This window comes from Vitis vinifera, chromosome 15 (assembly GCF_030704535.1).
Source record: "Vitis vinifera cultivar Pinot Noir 40024 chromosome 15, ASM3070453v1".
NCBI lineage: Eukaryota > Viridiplantae > Streptophyta > Magnoliopsida > Vitales > Vitaceae > Vitis > Vitis vinifera.
Genome location: NC_081819.1, coordinates 15,515,985 through 15,527,695, shown reverse-complemented (window position 1 = coordinate 15,527,695; position 11,711 = coordinate 15,515,985).

Here is an 11,711-nt window from a genome sequence, read left to right as displayed (position 1 = left end):
TACCAAAAAATTAACATAAATTCATTTAATATATTTAATTGATTTATTTTAAAATTAAAAAAATACTTTTATTAAAACATTTTTTATTACATTTTAAATAAAAACTAAATTGATTTATATCAAATATTTGATTTGAGATATGATTTCTAAAAATTTATTACAAATATGTGGTGACAATTTTTCTATTAACATTAATTTATTTAAATAATTAAAATTATTAATCATTTATCTAATCAAATTAATTTTAAGTTATAAAATATTAGGACTTCATCATTTTTTTTATTGTAGCAAATTTTGAGTACAACTATTTTTGTAATATTTAAAAATACAAAATTTTGAAATTAAATACAAGTAAACGGGTAAATAAAAAAAATTAATAATGAGCTAAATAAAAAAAGTAGTTAAATAAATAAAGATAATATAAAATAAAATGATAATATAAATTTGAAATAAAGTATTAGGTAATGACAACGTTTTTTTTGTAGGAATCAGCATGAAGGAAAACTACGGCCACCGCCTTCATGTCATACACATCCCCAATGGTATGATAAACTTTGGAATCTTATGTTATATGCAATACACAAAATAAGGGCTCACCCTTTATTTCACAGGCATGCTTATGTGTCGAAGATGCCATGTGCAGTAGCCAAATTAGGGGCACACCTTTCATATGACATGCATGCAAGTGGGTGAAAACCTAATCGTAGTTATTATTTGTGCAATATAAAAAAGATAGGCATGCCCCTTGTGCAGGCGACATGCCTTCATAGTGACTTTATCTTACTTGTTGATTGGACATTATGGTCATGGGAGGCAGACCCAACGCATGAAGGGTTGGCCCTACACGTTCACATTGAAATAAAATGTATGGACAATTGCTTCATATGTGTTAAAGCCTAAAATATAGAGTCAATGCATACTAAGATTGGAAAATGGGCAAAATGTCATTAAGACATTCAAAATAATTTAAACCAACCTCATAATTAGCATCACATTTACACATAAATATTGCATAGAGTGTTGACAATTGGTGCAAGAGAGTATAAAGTTTACTGATGATTAATGAAAACATGCATATCGATAAGCATTGGAAAACGTTAAAGTAAAAAGAGTTAAGAAATTGTTTGAGAACGAGATTTTATGAACTTGTTACAAAATTCATGAAAATGTTGTGCGCACACATACGCATTCAGTTGTAAGACGACCAGAAACTAAGGTTACTCCTCTCCATCAATCGGTGCATCTTCGTCTTCTTCATCTCCACCATCATCATGACCATCTTCCTCGTCATCTGTCTATGATGGCGTATGAGGTAGAGCATCAGGGTGCAATGCTTTCCATGCTGCAATGGAATGATCTTCAATTGATTGTTCATTGATTTGCACATTGCGTAAATATCCCCAAGCTGAGAACTTTTAGTTGACCTACGCGAAGAAGAGGATGATGTTTGTTTGTCTTTCGATATTTTCATGCACATGGGTTGGATGTGTGGGATTGACTCATAAGGCAGTGTCTTGAAATCCAACCTTGCATTTTGTAAAAGCAAGCAAAGAGTTGAACCATATGGTAATGCATGTGTGCTCACATTACTACGTCGTGCCTCTATCATGTTATGGCAAATAAGTGCGGGCAAATTAATTTTACGGCGATGTGCCATGTGGAACAGAATATGCAGAACATATAGTGTAAGCTCATTAAGATGACCCTTCTTATTCAAGACGGTATGAAACAATATCAGACTTAGAATCCTGTATTTTGGAAGAAGAGATCTACGTTCAACGTTTGTACCCAACTGAAAAGAATGGCCGTATAATTCCTTTGTTATTGTGTCTAACATTGCCTTTATATCAATCTCTGGAATACAAAAGTTAATAGCTTTCTTGGGTGTTTCCAGAGAGAAGGTGCGTCCAATAAGGGATGGGGAAACTCGCACAGTAACTCCCTTGAATGAAGTGTGAAATGAATATTTCTCCTCGTCAACATTTCTGATATTGCTGTAGAATGTTCGCACAGGAGTTGGATAAAATTCTTGCGTTAGCTGTATAAATGGTCTCAATTTGTAAAAATTTAGTAACTCAGCAACACCATGTTCTTTAAACCCAACAATTAGTATGACACGCTCAACGACAATTGGTCATTTTGCTATGAGCTTATCACATTTGTGCTCATCAGGTGGGTGGCGAGGCATGCAAGGGTCATATTGGACTTCCTCAGGTACAGTTGACGTTGAGCCATGTCTAACCTTCTTTTTAGGTGACATGATGTTTGGGCCTTGTAATGGCACTACATATCGTTAAAAATTCAATGATGAAAGTTAGAGATGAAAAGTTTCAATTCATTGCATCCAAGCCAACCACAAATAGCTTAAAAAGGAATTCAAGCAACTCCCAAAAGAGTGTTTGCCACAACCAAGAGAAAATATGTGCAGAAAACAATGAAAAACAAACCTTATTGTTGTTGTTATTGTAGCAAATTGTTAACGATTATGCCGGTGAAAATCTTAGAGTGAAAGGGTAGGTTAACTACAATGGAGGAATGGGTGGGTGGAAGAGGGAGGTTGTGATGTGCAACGTGTATAGGTGGTAGAATATGAGGTGTAAATGGGAATGAATATGAGTTGTTGAGGATGATGTCAACCAAACTAAGTAAATGGTTGAAGTTGGAATGGAGGTCCGCCTGTGCAAGAGATGTAGCTAGTACATACATGCATTTAATGTTCCATAATGAGTGCATAGTTACAAGTCACTAAAGTTGTATGGGATGAAACAACGTGAATGAAGTCTTCTACAAGCCTACAGTTGGAGACTATCATTATGTGGAGTGAATGTGAAGTTATTATGTGGTAGGTGCATCATAAATATTGGTAATATGTTGACCTCTAGTTATTAATTGTCCATTGTGGTACAATCAAATCAAATGCAACAAAAGTTTTCCAAGTTTTTGTTATCTTCGACATAAAATGGCCAAATATTTATCAAATAAGTGTAATGTAGTTGATATAAGTATGAATAAATATAATATTTATTAAATTTTTATAAGAAAAGTAGCATTAATTGATTTAATATATTTAAGAGATTTATTTTAAAATTAAAAAATACGTATATTAAAACATATTTTATGACATTTTAAATACTTTAAAAATGTATCATTAAATTATTAAAAATGCTAAAAAAACTTTCACAATTGACAAAAAATGCGCATGGACTCCAATTTTTTTCCACAAAAACAATAGTAGAAGTTTATTTAATTCAATTTGGAAAAAAATGACCCATATCATTAAAAATAATTATTTTTAAAAATCATTCGTAAATATAATATTCTATGGCTTTATTACTCTGATAGCTACACATAGAAGCTAATCACCTTGCTAAATAAAGATTTATTACCACTATGATATTTTTCATCATGCCAAATGCTGCACAAGTATGCAATTTCATTTTGTAAATGCTTATATCATCCACAATCATTTAAACCTCCATAAATGATCAATAACTATTTGTATTTCATGGCATTGGCAGAATTGAACCTTTTGGAAATACAAGAAATAATGTTGATGGGACAAAATTAGAACTTCTAACAAAGTACATAAATTGGAAAGCTAAGACAAACTTGAGAAACCGAGAAAGAACTACCAGATTTAGCACACATTTAGGGTTCCATTATGAACTTTCATCATGAAACATATCCTAGAATCAATAGCTAGCTATAGTCCCCAATGCAAACCAATTGGCATCTTTTGCAGTAGAAATACTGGTGGTTGATGAGCCTAATCACAGAACTTCATGAGCTTTCCCATAATACCTGTTTATAAACGGTGCTTGAAAGGCATTCCAAACAACAATATTACTATTTAAAGATTAATGAGTCATAGTTATTTCTTGAAAAATATGTAGAGAGGGCACAAATAAGATAATGCAATTAGCATTCATTAGCAAGTGTCTGCTCTAACAAAAGAGGCCAAATTCATTGATATGCTACAACCAATCAACTATTTTTTGTACTTATTCACAGAATGGTTGGCAAAACATACCCTCAATAAACCATGGCCAAGTGAAAACAAGGTAACTCAACAGAAAAAACTCAATTTAATTAGCTAAGTAAAAGTCAAACCATTTAGAAACAATGTCATATTGATCCATTTGGATACCAAGGAAAAAAATGGCCACATAATGACAAAGCTTTTGGGCGATCAATTAGTTGATATTAAAAATAGCAGACAGGTTATGTTAGCATGGAACAGATAAATAAATTAAACATATATTCCATCAAGAGATTAATTTTTGACTATTTATGTAGGGAACGACTTATAACAATACACCATGATCTTGAATATCGTATCAAGGCCAGCTTCATAATGCACAAGATTCATAGGCTATCAATAGTCTCATATGGAGAAACAAAAATAGTGGTGTCGAAGATATTCTGTTCTTTCAATAGAAGAGATGTTCAAAATTGTACCTTAACATTTTAGAGTTTTTGTCAATGAAGAATAATCGGAACAAACTCTAACAAATTCTTTCTTATGCTCTCTCTGGCTTTTAACATGATTGTCCATATTAGATTGTGTTGATTGGTTGGACTCTTGATGATTATAGAGAGGTGCTTTTGTTAATCTCTCAATCTAATTGCCTTTATGTCTCATTTCTAAACTTCTTGTGTACATTTGTGCACCTTCTTTTAATTAGGCGGTGTTAATAATATTAGCTTTTGCAAAAAAAAATAAAAATTGTACCTTAACATTTGATATGTCAGGAGTATCATCGGTTAGGACTGAGTAGAACTTGTTAAACTTCATGTTTTCAAATGCTGCTTTAGTCTACTAACTCATTTCTGCAAGGCCTTTTTTTGGGCTTCTCTAGCCTACAAGAAAAGGAATTGACAAGTACTCAACATATTTGAAATTTATGTGTAATACCAAAACTATTGCAACGATTGGTATCTACTATAAAATACATGTCTATTGGCTTTTTTTGCCTCTCAGACATTGTCTTTGACAAAATTCTGAGCGACCAAAACAATTTAAGTTCATGGTATGGTTAATTACATGAAAGAGCAATCAGTTACATGCATATCATCAATTATAGATCACCTTAAATGCATCCTTTTGATCTGCATCAAATTCATTCTCCTCAATCAGCTTATCAGTGAACTCCTAAAGATAAGAGAAGTATAGTTAACCACAAGATGTAAATAAAACATAATAAAAACCTATAAAGCTTATGAGTAATGAAGGAACTTATTCCTTTAGAGGGTTCCTTCCACAACACTCCCCTAGGAAATATTAATGCATGAACAAGTCATCTTTTGTCTTATTAAATGTCTAACCATCAAAAATCACTCTAAACTAAGTTTAGTATCAGTTGCTTTATAGATGAGAGACAATCAAACCCACAATTAGATGGTAACAAGGATTCTTTCAGCTAAACAGAAAATACAGCCATTTGACCAAATTGGTTTACAGGGTTGTTGAATTATCTAATAATTGGCTCATGATTATACATAAACATAGAAAATTGGGGATAAGTTTAAGCAACCAGACCATGTCATTACAATATTATCAACTGATTTAAACAGGTTATATGGAAGAGCACAAAGAATTTATGGAAGCATAAAGAAATTGTCAATAATATAACCTTAAAAAATAAAAATGTCATTTACTATAGTTTTATATATATAGGGAGGAGATAGCACCTAACCTGGTAGTCAAATGAACCATGCATGCATTAGAAGCAGTATTGATAACTTATCCCTTCTATTGTACCATAAATAAGACATGACATTGCCTCAAAATCTATTATTCACTATCGATGACCAAGTTAGAGTTTAAATTAGAATGTATAGTTAAAAAATTGAATGAAATAAAACAAAAGAAATTAATTGTGAAGGTTACCCAATACTATTATGCATTGTTGGTTGACCAAATATTAGCTGTAACCATTTCACCAATTTCGTTTTCGCTATCAAGAACCATATGATTTGAAAATTTCAATCTTTCAAGGCTCATGCGTTCCTACACATTAAACTTATGTTAGACCCTACATCCCGGTAACATTTAACATGTACATTTGAAAATAAAAACATAACATCATATTTAACAACTTACAGAATTAACGGTTCTATCAAGACCACTTCCATCCCAATGTTGCATATAGAGAATAACATACATCCTAGTATGACATCTACAATAACAAGTATGATTTGTGACGTGTTATTAACATGGGACCCAATTAGGATTGAAAATGAATACATGAAAAAAAAATATGTAACTAACAATTTTGGATGGCCAACGATATCTGCATACTGTGGATGTAAATTATTTATATTCACATCATTCTGTTTGAAGGAATTTTTTAATAACTGCAACATAAATCCAACTACTTTGAAAGCTTCATTAACAAAGTGAATCCGTTGAATGCTATGATATGATGAAAGTAGATCCACCATTTTAGCCTCCAAATTGATTACCATGATGACCCATTCATTAAATTGGAATAAGAAGATATAAAACTACAAAATAGACAATCATCATAACAACAATGAAGGCTTAAATATTTAAAATATAAATTTGAAATTACTAAAAAATTGTCATCAATCTATGTAATCAATACAATAGTCAAGCATTACCTGGTTGCAACATTCAAGATTAACACAATAGCTACCTAATCTTTTCTTGAGTGTTGATTTTGAGGTAGACTTGCTCATTAAACCACATATTTCCTGTAAAAAGTTGTTGAGATCATAGTAACAATGTATGACTAAAACTATACATGCATCTTATATTAGGGACAAGATTTGGTGTACTCGAGGAAAAAACCTCACCCCAAAGTATGGATTAAAAAAGTGTATGCGAGAAGGATTCTCTTCTTTTGCATTCATGTATTGACAGAACATGGAAATCACCTACATAATGCCTCTTCATTAGTTAAAATGATCAATGGAAAGATGAAAGTATTTTTTCTTATTTATCATAAACCTTACCGGAATATCAATGAAACTCTCCCCTACTAAGCATTGAAGTTGTTCCCGTGTCACGCCATAGCCACCATATGCACAAAGCATCTCACTATTAATCACATGAAACACAAGACGTGAGTAATTTTTTTTGTTTTTCTAGACAAATCCATAATCATAGTCTTTTAAGAACAATACTTGTTAAACGTGTGATTTGGGACTAACTTAGGATCTTTTGACTCGTCAAACACATAGTCGGCAACATGTGTCTCTTCCTCCGTCAACCTTTTGTATTTTGATACACATAATTGTACAAAATGTGACTTGCATGCAGTTGCTTGTTGCCTATGACGACGTACTTTAATTTTTACTCTTTGTGGTCGTATTTCTTCTGAGGCTTGTGGTACTACATCAGCACTGTTGTCCATGCACAATTGCACTAACACCAACATATTGTGTGGCCCAGGGTGAAGGGGATCCTTGTTTGCAAAGAACACACCATCTTCTACGTTGGGTATTTCTGAAACCCCTTCATTTGTACATCCAACCAAGGTCAACTTCAGAAGATCTTCTTTGACCACCAGAATGAAAAGGTGAATATTGTGGATTATTTGTATAAAATGGTGCACCACTTTCATTAACATGTTCATGACAATTTGACGGTTGGCCTTCATCTGTGCGATAGTGTGAAGAGGTGAAACGAGTCCTCAACACTTTCACGTCACGGTTGTATGATGCAATAAGACTATTAAGATGACTTTGTGCATCGGTGATTTGATGTTGTGTTGCTTCTATGCGAGCACAAATAACCTAAGTCAAACATAATGAAGGAACATTAAATGACATATATTTAAACTAAGCCTTAATATAAGTTACTATTCATAGTCATTAGGTATGAAGGATTACATCAAAGTCTTCATTCTCATTTGGATCAACTGGGTCATCAATTGCAGGAGCCTTATTTTTTTCTGTTTCATCTTGCTCCGCCAATGTGCTAACCAACTATCATTGTAAAACATGTAAATTTTCATCCCAATAATCTAATTACAATGGTAATCAACTATCTTAATATAACTAAAAGCTAATTATACCTCAACTTTGTCAAATCCTCCAAGCATTTCTAACTCCAACTTGATGCGTTGCTTGACCAAAAAATCGTTCCATGCAGCAATGCGAGGAATGTTAAGTTCCACATACATGGCTGGAAAATTAGATATTGAAAAGTAGAATATCTGTTGCATTATATAAGACATAATTAGTGGTAACATCATGGCCAACATAGTGTATAATCATTATTAAATATCTAATACATGAACATATACTTATAAATAAGACAAAAAGTTACCTGTAGAAACATCAAACACCCTTTAATCCAAACACTTTCCTTCCTCCTATGTTCATGTATAGCTTGAATAAAAAATTCTAAGACATGTTCTCCCCAATTTATGTTCCCAAGTAACTGCTCTCGGGGTGTATATCATAACGAGTGACTACCTTCCAAACGAGATGTGGGTGCCAATAAGGTTGCACAAGCGAAAATCAAGAAGACCCGCTTAAATTCCTCCATATCATCGATGCCAACCATCATTGACTCTATATCTTGCAAACTCGGCATTTGACTAGCTTTAACACTTCCCTTCTCAACAATTAACTTTCTTCCACTATGTGGAATGCCCATCGTCATCCCAACATCATGACATGTCAAAGAGACCTTCTTACCCCCAAATAACTCGAGTTGGGAATAAGCTATGTTTGTGTTTTTTATCAACCAAAAACATAAATCTAAATTAACCTCCTTACAACCTAATTGCAATAGCCCACCAAAACCAAGTTCTCTTATTACGTCCTTCTTCATTTCTGAGAGCAAATGGATTCCAGAGAAGAATCTACGGTCAGGACAACGACACCGTATGTTCATATTATCACTGCATTAAACAACCATAATTCATTAATAAATTAATCAAATGTTAAATACATATGAACGTGAATATAGTGTTCCTATATACATTCATCATTATTATTACACAAATATAACATATATTAACAAAGAAATGGGAAACATTTTGTTACATCATGTAAATGAAAATCATTGAGATCGGTTTCCCCTAGCCTTTCAATAATATGGTTATCAATAAGGGTGAAATTGTTATATATAGGGTCACCCACTATGATACCCACTGCCCAAAAAAAACAGACAATGTGCATTTTAATGGGTCAGCCAATTAAACAAATGGTATGCCTCAAAGTTACATACTCATCTAACCAAATCAATATAGTTTAGGGAAAAGTGGGATTTGATTCACTAATAAGAAAATATATGGTAAAAAGAATCCCAAATATTTTAAATTAGTATTATCTTCATCTATTTAAAAATAATTTGAAATACATGCACTGAGTTATCCAATTATTCCAAAAAATGTCATTTTATTTGTTATGTTATTCAAATCAATTGACAACTACACTCCTCCATATAAATGTTTCCTTATTATTTTAGATTTTTTTTGTTATTTTATTATTTTAGATTTTTTTTCCTCTAGAAACAAACACCTTATAGGATTCTTATTTTAGTTTTCTAAAAGTTTAGGAAATATTGTCAAACAAATTATATTTAATCATAATTACCAATTCAAAAAGTAATAAGATTGTTTATTAAATAATAAATAATAAACTTCGTAATATATAATTATTTTAATATTATAACAAATTTATTATTGAAAAACTCTAATAACAAATTTTATTCATTATTATATTAAACAATTATTAATATTATATAATAAATAGAAATTTATTATTGGTTTATTTATTATCAAGAATATGAATCTATTTTTAACTTATTAATACTATAATAAATTCTGTTTTTTTTTTCTTTCAAATTCTTACTTTATAATGTTTCTAGAGAAAAAAAATTCCCAAATAATAAAATAATAAAGTAATAATAATAATAATAATAATAATAATAATAATAATAAAAAAATATCTAAAAAGAATGGAAATATTTATACGAAGGATTCTAATTGTCAATGGATTAGGATGGCATGACAAGTAAATGACTATTTTTGGGAATAATTAAATCATAAATTAAAAAGTGCATGCATTTTAAATTATTTTTAAATAAATGAAGATAATATTGGAATTTTCTTTGTCAACCAATCAGTTTTGAGAAAAAAAGTTTTTGTAACGGATAAGCTCCAGAATTGAGGAGGTTAGTTTTTGTGTGTATATATATATATATATATATATATATATATATATATATATATATATATATATATATATATATATATATAATGTATATATATAACATTTCATGTAAATTTTGATTTTTTTGTAAATTAAAATATAATATTTTTTTATATTGATAAGTAAAAGCCATATTGTTTTAAATGTTTAAAAAATTTCTACATTTGTATTAAAAATATGTGGTAACAAAATTTTCTATTAACATTAATTTATTTAAATAATTAATTTTATTAATAGTTTATCTTATCAAATTAATTTAAATTTATAAAATATCACTGATAAAAATTGAAATTTTGTTTTAACCAAAATATAGATGGATAATTAATAATTTTGATTTATTATATTGTTCTTATGATTTGTTTCCTTTTTATTTCTCTATTAGATCTAAAAAACAAAATGGCCACACGAGTGAGGCATCAAGAAGCCCTTTTGCTGAATTTCCTCTCCAGGTGAGCATCATGCCCTATTTTCCTCTGCCACTCTCAATCCTCACATGTACTAACCTAATCATGTTATTAATATTTCTTTTCAACCCCCGTTTGCTTCCCAAGAAATTCCACCCCCCCCCCATTCGATTTCCGGGAAAATTCATCCTCGTTTGATTTTCAAGAGAAATCCATCAAAACTCCCAAGGAAAACCAAAAAAAAAAAAAAAACTTTTATTTTTGTTGCTCCCTGTGTTTTCTGGATCTGTTCTAGGGTTCTATTTGATTTTGTGCCATTGGATTTAAATTTTACAAATCCTAAATCCACGATTTTTGAGCCAGGCTGAAAACCATAACCTTTGCCCGCAAATTCTGGATATGTGTGTGGGCTAGATTGGTAGGTGGAGTGCGGGTAATGAGGATACCTTTGCCAACCACTGAACCACACCTAAACTTTGAATACACTATTTCTTTAATTAATCAATTTTTCCTTTTATTTCCATCAAAGCCTCTTTTTAAGACCTACAGCTTAAAGCCTAGAATTTTATTTTTATTTTTTGATAGTTACAAACTTACAACCTCACTAGATTCAGTGAGATTTCCCGTATTTATTTTTTTTTTCTGAAAAATGGGTAAAAATACCCATTAATACCGAAATCTCGGCGATATTTTTAAAAAAATTACCTAATTTTCTGTCAAAGATCTCAACAAGCAACAATAACAACCCAAATTAACTCATAAATTCATTACATTCATACCTGGGAAAGCTCCTCTCAGCTCGGACCACCTCTCTCTGTTTTCACTGCAAGCTCCCCTCGCGAATTGTGGTTGTGAAAGAAAGTGAAAAAATATGGGTTTTTAGAGTTAGGGTTTGGTTCAAGAGAGAAAAAGGGATTTGGGGGGTTTGGTTCAAAGAGAGAAGAAGGGAGTTGGGGTTTGGTTCAAGAGATAAGAAGGGATTTGGGGGGTTTGGTTCAAAGAGAGAAGAAGGGATTTAGGGTTTTGATTCAACATAGAAGAAAGGATTTTGGGTAAATCTCACTATTATATTTTAGTAAATATTTTTTTTAAAATATTGTCACGTGGAATGTCTAC